Source organism: Propithecus coquereli, unplaced genomic scaffold, assembly GCF_000956105.1.
Source record: "Propithecus coquereli isolate 6110/MARCELLA unplaced genomic scaffold, Pcoq_1.0 Scaffold95, whole genome shotgun sequence".
Taxonomy (NCBI): domain Eukaryota; kingdom Metazoa; phylum Chordata; class Mammalia; order Primates; family Indriidae; genus Propithecus; species Propithecus coquereli.
Window position 1 is genome coordinate 2820438 of NW_012155840.1, and position 10075 is coordinate 2830512.

A 10075-nucleotide genomic window follows, 5' to 3' on the forward strand; every position below is an offset into this window, starting at 1 on the left:
AAGAGCGAGACCCTGTCTCTACTAAAAATAGAAAGAAATTAATTGGACAACTAAAAATATATAGAAAAAATTAGCCGGGCATGGTGGCACATGCCTGTCGTCCCAGCTACTCGGGAGGCTGAGGCAGAAGGATTGCTTGAGTCCAGGAGTTTGAGGTTGCTGTGAGCTAGGCTGATGCCACGGCACTCACTCTAGCCCGGGCAAAAGAGCGAGACTCTGTCTCCAAAAAAAAAAAAAAAAAAGAATTCTTACAACTCAACCACAAAATGATAGCACAACTTAAAAATGGGCAACTTGAGTGTCTTGTAACTAACTATAATGCAAATGAGGACACCACTGTAATCTGCTTTTTTAATGAAAATGATAAAACTGTATATTGACAAGCTAGAACAACTGTTATAACTTTAACTGCATCTCCTTCAGAACTGTGCTGCTTCTGATAAAGTGTGGAAGAGCACTGAAAAAAAAAAGGCAACTTGAAGAGACATTTCTCTAAAGAAGTTATACAAATGGCCAACGAGTGCATGAAAAGTGCTCAATATCACTGGTCATTAAAGAAATGCAAATCGAAACCACAAGATACCACTTCACACTCACTAGGATAGCTTTTTTTCTTTTTTAAAAAAAGTGTTGGCAAGGATATGGAAAAATAGGGACTTTCATATATTGCTGGAATGATTATATTATAAAATGGTGCAGTTGCTATGGAAACAGTTTGGCGGTTCCTCAAAAAGTTAAACGTGGAGTTACCATATGACCTAGCAATTTCATTCTAGGTATATATCCAAGAGAAATGAAAACATATGTCCACATGCAAATGTTTATTGTTGCTACATAGATTACTATGCTATATTAGAGACAGAAATGATTTCAAGAGTTTTGCAGGGCTTTGCCCTGAAGGAATATGTGAACGTGTTTGCATATCAAAAGTTTCCTGGCCTCAGGAGGGCATCTCAAAGGTCAGTGGCAGTTGCTTTCCGAGGTGACGACGCTGCAGTCTCAAACCTGTGGTTTTCACCTGCTTTGAATGACAAAGAAGGTTTGCATGGAGCCATAGGATGAGAGCTGATCAAAGAGTGCCCGCCAGAGAGACAGACACCTGCAGCTAAAAGTAATTAGCCCAAGGGACAGTTCCTGCTTGACTCCTGACTACCTGTCTCCATCCACAATAACTAGATAAAGAAATATGGAGTCACTAGATCTCTGTTTAATCCTTCTGTTAAGTGATAGCTTTATCTTAGAACTTAGAAGTTTGTCTTTGAAAGATTTTGTAACCATTTGTTCACATAGATAGAGTTAATTAAGGGATCTATAGAAGCCTTTTGGAAGACTTTTAACCTAAAACAAACTACCTGTTATTATGTAAATCTGTTACCCTGGCAACCGATCACTGTACCTATAAACACTGACATGAAACTTCACTTGTAGCCTCACAGTTCACGGAAATGCTGTGAGGTCTCCCGAGTCCCCCCTTTATAAATCCATACTATTATAAAACTGTATCTTCATCTCTGTGTATTCTTTTATGTCTATATTCTATTATTTTCTATTTTCTATTATTTCCTTATCCTTTGTGATGACCCCTGCCTAAGGGACCCAAATTTTTGCTGGGAGAATAGCTAACTCCCCACAGTTTATAGTGGCATTATTCATATTAACTAACAGGTGGAAATAATGGAAATGTCCATCAACAGATGAACAGATAAACTAATTGTGGCACATAGATACAATGGAATAATATGCAGTCCTAAAAAGGAACAAAGTACTAACACATGCTACAATTTGGAAGAATCTTGAAAACATTATGCTGAAAAACATTATGCTAAAAGGATGCATATTGTATGACTACCTTTATATGTAATATTCAGAACAGGCAAATCTCTAGAGAGAGAAAGTCCATTGGTGGTTGCCAGTGCATGAGGGGAAAGGAGGATGGGGAGTGAGCACTTAATGGATGCAGGGTGTTCTTCTGGGTGTTGAAAAAGTTCTGAAACTAGAGATAGGTGGCGGTTGTACAATATTGTGAGTGTACTAAATGCCACTGAATTGCACACTTTAAAATGGGTAATTATATGTGATATAGATTTCATATCAATTTAACTTTCAAAATAAAGAAACTAAAAAAGCAAAAGTCAAAACTAAAGAATTTTATCATATAATTTTTAAACAAAGATAAAGCAATCACCTTTAATACAGCACGAGTAGACCATGTACACAGAAACTCCAAAGACTAATGGAAGAAAATTATAATAATGTTGCTAACCACTTTTTTCCTTTATAAATAATCAAATATAGGTGACTGATAATGCTCATGACATACTTCTGGAAGGCAGCGTGAGGATAAAAGCGGCAGGAATGGAAAGTCCTGAAGGCAGAGACTGAGGTCCTTCTCTTCTCTGTGAACTGTCAATAAAAGTTGGAGACTGAATCTTAACTTTAGGACTATGGGATGACAATCCTATTTCATGGTACTCAGATGTGAAAATAAAAAAAACTTTTCACACAGGGTTAACTCTAAGCACATGGTCAGAGGATGGAACACAAAAAACCCCTTAGCCTCCTTTAGGCACCCTGCCGGGGATGGCACAAAGAGATGCCACAGGGAGCAGCAGGGGCCTCAGGCTCCTCACTGCAGGGTTTCTCTGGGAACTGAGGGAAGGCTGCATCACGACTAATTTTGTAGGGAGAAACATGCTTGTAGAAAAACCTTGAGATTGTTCACTTCTCTGCAAATTCTTTATAAAATTACTTCTAGGAGTGCTAAGAATAAAAATTGCTATCTTAGGTCAGATAGAAGATACTTCAATCCACAGAAAAAGTTTCTGAAGCTAAATTGATTCAATTTAATTTAGCAAATACTATCGACTTGCTGAGGAGATTTTGTTATGGGTAGGGATTAAGAACTGGGTTCAGGTCAGCAGTGTAATTTCAGGCAATTACCTAACTTTTCTTCATTTTCATCACCTTAAAATGTAGCTAATCCATGGAAAAGCACTTAGCATCGTTCCTGGCACATGGTAAGAAGTCAGTCAATGTCCTTTATCATGATAGCCCTTTGAAGATTCCATGCAAACATCACATCCCTAGGCCACAGGTAATCAGGTTTCCAAGTGCATCTATGGTAGGCTTCTGTCTGCTTTCATCTGTCTGCACTGTCATTGTTTTTACTTCTTCCTTTGTTAGACTGAGGTCTCTCCATCTCTCAGTACCTGACATAACCTAAATAAGCTCAGCACATGTCTGTGGAATAACTGGAAACAGCATCTGACATAAAGAACCTCATCACTCATCTAGTGTATAATATATGGGAGGTTGCCATAGTTTGAATGGTTGTGTCTCCTCCAAAATTCACGTCGAAACTTTATTGCCAATGCGATAACATTAAGGTGGGGCTTTTAGGAGGTGATCAGGCCATTGGGGCTCTGCCCTTCCAAATGGATTAGTGACTTATAAAAGGATGTGAGGGGGTGAGTTTGTCCCTCCCATCCCTTCTGCAATGTGAGGACAGAGCGTTAGTCTCCTAAGGAAGATGCAGCAATAAGGTGCCACCTTGGAAGCAGGGAACAGGGCCCTCACCAGACACCAAACCCACTGGCGCCTTGATTTTGGACTTCGCAACCTCTAGAACTGAAATAAACTTGTTTGTTTGTTTGTTTTTTGAGACAGAGTCTCACTCTGTTGCCCAGGCTGGAGTGCAGTGGCCTTATCACAGCTCACTGCAACCTCAAGCTCCTGGGCTCAAGCAATCCTCCTCTCTCAGCCTCCTAAGTAACTGGGACTCTAGGCACACACAACCACACCTGGCTAATTGTTCTATTTTTAGTAGAGATGGGGTCTCGCTCTTGCTCAGGCTTGTCTCAAACTCCTGGCCTCAAGCAATCCTCCCGCCTTGGCCTCTCAAAGTGCTGGGATTACAATCGTGAGTCACTGTGCCCAGTCTCTGAAATAAATCTTTGTTCTTTATAAATTACCCATTGTTAGGTATTTTGTTATAGCAGCAGGAATGGACTAAGACAGAGGGTTGTCAACAAGAAATACTTACAATGCAGCAGGCAGGATTTCTATACGTGGAGATTGGGCATGGTGGTGTAGTAGGGAGGGCATTCCAGGCAGAAGAGAAAATAGGAGTAAAACAGACAAGCTCGCAACAGCTGTGTCTAGCTGGTTCCAACTCTATCATCCTAGGCCCGCTCTCTAGTTCAACAACACTTATACTATGGACAGTGGAGCTTTTCTTGCATTCAAGAATATCTACCTTACTGGGATTACTTGAATTCCCAAGCATGGGACTGGCTGGAGCAATTTCCTCTCCTCCAACAGAAATGCCACTTGATTTCCAGGAGGGAATTCATCTTCTTTGAGGTCACTATCTGAGGTGCTGATCTGACTCCTTTTTGGATACGCCACAACTCAAGGAACAGCTGGTCCAGCTAAAGAGTTCGCTTTCTAAAAGACAAAATATAATTTCATATTTTATTCTGTGAAAATAAACATATTTTGTAAGATGATCTAAGATTGCCATTAGTCTAAAAAAATGTAAAACAGTAAAATCCTCTGTTTCCCACTTACATATAATGTTTACTCTATGAAAGGAATTCAATTTTGAAATTTCACTTATTAGTCCCTAACTTTCTACTTTTCTTAAAGATTTTTTTAAAAAAATAGTAATTGTTTAGAGTGGTCCTTTGGAAACATCTTAAGGGCGTGTTACTGTACAGATAACTAATCAAATTTATTAGAGGCACACACATCATGCAGAATGAACTGGTTCACCTTGTATATCTGAGTGAACAACATCCATTTTTATACAAGAGATGCCTTCACCTTTTGGAACAGAACAGTATAGATTTTATGGGCCCTTTCTTTTAAAGTTTTATCTTGGATCTTTTTAAAAGCACTCACAATGTTCTAGATAAACAAGAACTTGAGTAGACAGAGGAAGGTGATAAAAGCAAAGGAAAACATGTTCCTCAAGCGAGCGACAGGGAGGAAGTGGACAGAGGTTCCTGGTCATACCCCCAACTCCAGGGGCAGTGAGCTTAGGGACACCCCAGGTGCATGATTAACTGATGCCCTGTAATAAACCATATGGAGACTCCAACAGTAGCACAGGAGATCCAGAGTACAAAGAATTTTGGAAATGAACATGATAACTAGTATATTCATCAGATACGGTGTCCACTGGTAATCTTAAAGAACAGCACCAAATGCTCATCATTTATTCTAAGGCAGAAGGGACTTTATATTTTAGGTCTATTAAAAGTGGGGAGAGGAGAGGCTACTACTTGTACAAAAATCTAAATGGCAAATGTATTTGGAACTGAATTAAAAGTAAAATAGGTCTTAAGAGTTCGAGGCTGCAGTGAGCTATGATTGGGCCACTGAATTCCAGCCTGGGCCACAGAGCAAGACCCACAAGGCTTAATTTTATTTATGGGAGAACAATAATTAAACTCTTAGTTTGGTAATTTTAACATATAAAACAAAGAGTTGACCAAATATAGGGTAATATCACCCTTAACATTTATCTTTTCTCCCAATATCATGAGAGGTTTACTGACATTCTGAACTTTCAGGTTACTATTGATCTGCTTTGAAACCTTTACTAATTGTATTTAGAAAACACAAAATCTTTTAAGATTTGAGATTCTGAACGGAAACAGACATTGATCCAATCCACTGAATGCATTCAGATTTCCCATTTTACTTGCACTCAGCTGTGTCTGTGTATTTAGTTCTATACCCTTTTATCACACGTGCAGATTCGTGTGGCTACGACCAGTCGAGACACTGTGCAGCTCCATCGCCGAGACCTCATGGGCTACCCTTTCCCAGCCACAGCCACCTCCCTCTCGCCCCAAGCCCCTTCCCTAAGCCCTGGCAACCACTAACCTGCTCTCCATCTCTATAATTCTGCCATTTCAAGAATGTTATTTGAATGGAATAGTATGTAACCTATTGAGATTTTTTTCACCCAGTATAATTCCTTTGAGATCTATCCAAGATGTTGTGTACATCATAGTTTGTTCCTTTTTATTGTAAGTATTATAATAGTAGTCCATGGTATGGATGTACCAATAGACATTTTATGCAGTGAAATTTGTAAGTCTTTTCTTTCATGGGTTTAGTGTCTGAGGTCATACTTAGAAAGACCTTTACCAGTCCCAGTTATAAAGCAAATCATTCCAGATTTTCTTTTAGTATTTTTTTGGAGTCCTGTCCAGGAAACATCTTTTGATATTTCTGGTTTTATTTTTTTATATTTCCACCTTCACTCCAATTGGAATTCATCCTTATATAACATGTGATAAATAGATCCAAATTAATTTTTTTTCCTAAGAACTACCAACTTGCCCCAATACTATTTACTGATTAGTAAAACAGTGATTTTTTTTTTTTAAACAAGCTAAAGAACCCCTTGAAAACCTGATAAAAATCATCCTTCCCAGAAAAGTGTGTAAGGACACACACATAAGGGTTTACACACGGGTCCCAAATTAAGAGGCACAGCTACAAATTACACTGTGGTTTGAGAGAAGCAGGCATATAAGCAGCGGTTAAGTACCTAGAAGCAGGCAAAGGGGAGAGGTGAGAGGAGGCTAGAGGACAAGCTAAAAGCTGGCCTGGCTATAGGCTTGCCTGCCTTCACCTGGTATCAAGTGGAAGTACTTTTCTAGGCATCAAGTTTGGAACCTATCTAATTTGTATCACTTAAAAGAACAGTATCATAATCAAATCTTTGCTGACCACTCTCTCCACGCCCATAAAAAATAAAAAATAACTTGGATTGGGGTCAATAAGTGATTTTCTCTATAATTTCTGAAAATATTCTTTTATGAACTTTCTTTTAATATTAGAAGCTTCAAGAAAGAAGGATGATTATTTTTATAAAAAGGATACACAATGAGACGGTTTAGTGAACAAAGCCACAGGACCAGAGTCCTGGATTCTGCCCCAGGTGTTCCTCACATGCTATGCAACTTCAGGAGATTTGGTGGCCTCTCTTGGCCTATTTTCCCATTGATGGGAGTTTGGTGAGTGTTATGTGTGACACCATGTCTAAAGCTCTTTTTATCTCTAAAATTTTATAAACTGGGGAAAAAAGGCATTAATAATCCAGATGGAATCTATGTGCTTAAGGAAGAACGAATTTATTAAGATACTCCCTAGAGAAATGAGAAAATTCCATTACCAGGTTTCTTTTAGGTTTCAGAAACAATTCTCTTTAATCTGGATGGTTTAAGGGCAATATGTAGGCATTGCTAATTGCCCTGCCATCCTTAGGCACTGAAAACCTCTCATTATTAATAGCAACTAACAAACACAAAAGAGACAGAGACACAGAACACTTCATTTACAAATGCTATGAGCACGAATCCTGGTGTCAGAATGGGTTCAAGCTCTCAAAGGTGTAATGCTCTATGCAGTTCTAAGAGTCAAATCTCAAAGTGAAAGAATGAAGGTGCAAAATATCCAGAGAAGAGAAATGAAAGGACAGGGATGAATGGGGTTCCATGTAAGGACATACTTTCAAAAGTTATTATAGGACCAGACCAACGTAGATTTGGTCCCTAAATCCTAGAACACTGAAGTTAAAGAAAATACCTGCAATGTTAACATTTATAGTTATGGGTGAATAAACAAACATACATGCAAGAGTCTCAGGACTCTAACACATCGGCTGCCTTGAAAGCAAAATAACTGTAGAGCATGGTAAACACAGCCACTGGCGTCTTAAACCTCATTAAGGCTTGGCTTCTATGGTGAAGTTTGAAAGAAAGGGTGATTTAACCACACAAAATAACAAGAGTGTGGATGAGAATGACATAGTATCATGACCTGGGTTTTATTTAAAAATAAAAAAAGAAGACAGTAAAAAATTTAAACCAATTAAGGCAAAACTGGGGTACTACATATTCTCCAAAGCTTCCCTGTCTAATATGGTAGCCACTGGCCACATATGGCTAAATGTATAGAACTTAATTAAAATTAAGAAAAAACATTGAAAATCATTTCCTCAGTTCAAATGCTCAACGGTCACTAGTGGCTAGTAGCTACTGGACAGCACGGCGACAGAACATTTCATTACAGAAAGTTCTACTAGACAGTGCTGCTCTAGAAAGGAAATCCAATGCAGAGGTGGAGAAGAGAGAGAACTGAACTACAAAGTAAAGCGGGGGTCCCAGAGGGGTGAATGGTAAAGTTTCTACCCAGCTAAGCCTTAACCAACAAATGCCCACTGTGTGTATGAAGGAGATTAGAGCCTTGAGGTGATCATGCCAGTACCTGCAGGAATGCTAAGAAAGAGATGCCAAGAAGGGACTGAAAGCCAATCTCTAACCCCAGCAGGCCCTGAGCGAGACAATGCTTCCCAGTGCTAGGAGGGAGACTCCGAGAGAATACACTGCAGTATTTTCAAATTTACCATGGCCACTGTAACAGCTCTGCTTCTGGCTTGAAGAAACACTTCTCCGCACCTGGTGTGGAGGAGACTGCCAGTGTTGTTGTTGAGATCACTGCTCCGCCTAACCTTAGCAAGTGAAAGACTGCTGCTAGCACTAGAATCACTACTACCCAACTAAGAGAAAATGAGAAAAACAACCACAACATGAACCCAGATGGTTTATTAGGAAACTACTCATAATACACAGACCTCTCATAAACAGTTCATTTAAAGAGAGGAAGAATGACAATGTTTAAAAATAACAATCATAAACTCAGGCAAAAGTATTTTTCTGACTGCTGGAAAAAGTGACAAAAAGTTATATATCTATGATCTTCTTTCCAGGCTTTTTCAAATAACTTAAAATGTTCTGTTTACTTATTAAAGGTTATTATCTTGAAGTTAAAATAGTAGCTTATAATAATAGTCATAGAAGTTAGTTTGGTATTTGCCAGTAAATTTAAAAAATGATATATCAGATATGTTATACATATTTAAAAAACAAAAACTATGAAAATAGTTTACATATACTGATAATTTACATAAAGGGTATTTCAGTTCTTCCTCTCTAATTACTCTCACTTCTGAAGATTTTTCTCCCCAACAACAAATATGTGGCTGTGATTTCATATTTCATTTTACTGAGAGATTCTTGAATTTCTTCTTGTGAATATCCCATTCTCACCAAAATATCTAAAAAAGAAGGGTATAATACAGTTTATCTGTTTTATTTAGATAAGAAATCATTCTGTTACAGGGCAAAATAATTTTCTTTATTTGACCTAAAAGATCACACATTTTCTAACACAAATGAGTACCTCTTTCTGAGTTATTGGGTGCTACTGTAGGAAACCACAGTTAGTTAAGTTCCTAAATATGACAGAACAGATAAACTGATTCATTATATAACTCGTGCTTAATGTTTCGTTGTTCACATTTTAGGCATATACATGAGTCAAAAACAGAAATATGTTACTTATACAAATATATGCACACATAAGCATGTAGGCACAGAGCAATCACTTATTCTTTTCTGGTCTGACATGTCTAGTTCTGGTTCAACAAATGGTTCAAGTTAATACTCATGCCCTGCATTGAGCCACCTGTCCTTCATGATTAGCTGAATAGGTAAACTGTTCATCAGCCATATAAAAGAAAATATTTTGATAATCACAGTATTTAGGAAAATTTATTTTCAACATTTCATTGTCTATAGGTCAAAGAGTAACTTAAATTTTTTTTATGTCTCAATTCCTGCTTAAAAAGTCCCAAGCAAGTATTCAGTAAGCCACACAAATGAAGCTAAGTTCTAAAAATACTCTAAAAGCTCTCCAAAGTTATTACTTATTTCCTCTAACATGATTACCTTTAGAGTGCCTCATTTAATTGGATTGAGCACCAGGAAACATTTGAGAAGGTTTTCACAATCTGTAGACATGTAGAAAGGGATTCCGTATATCACTCTTAATAAGCGTTCTCCCAGTTCCTTTGGGGAGGGAGAGAGGAAAGAAAACTAGTGAGTCAACTTTTAGGTTAAAAACAACAAAAAACCCCACTGAAACCCCTAAATTGATATAACATTAAAAATATAAATCCCACGCCTGTAATCCTAGCACTCTGGGAGGCCGAGGC

At 38.1% G+C, this 10075-nt stretch overlaps 1 pseudogene; it reads right to left on the bottom strand.

Moving 5' to 3' along the window:
- Nucleotides 1-10075, bottom strand: part of LOC105826983 — a 35010-nt pseudogene that overhangs the window by 11456 nt on the left and 13479 nt on the right.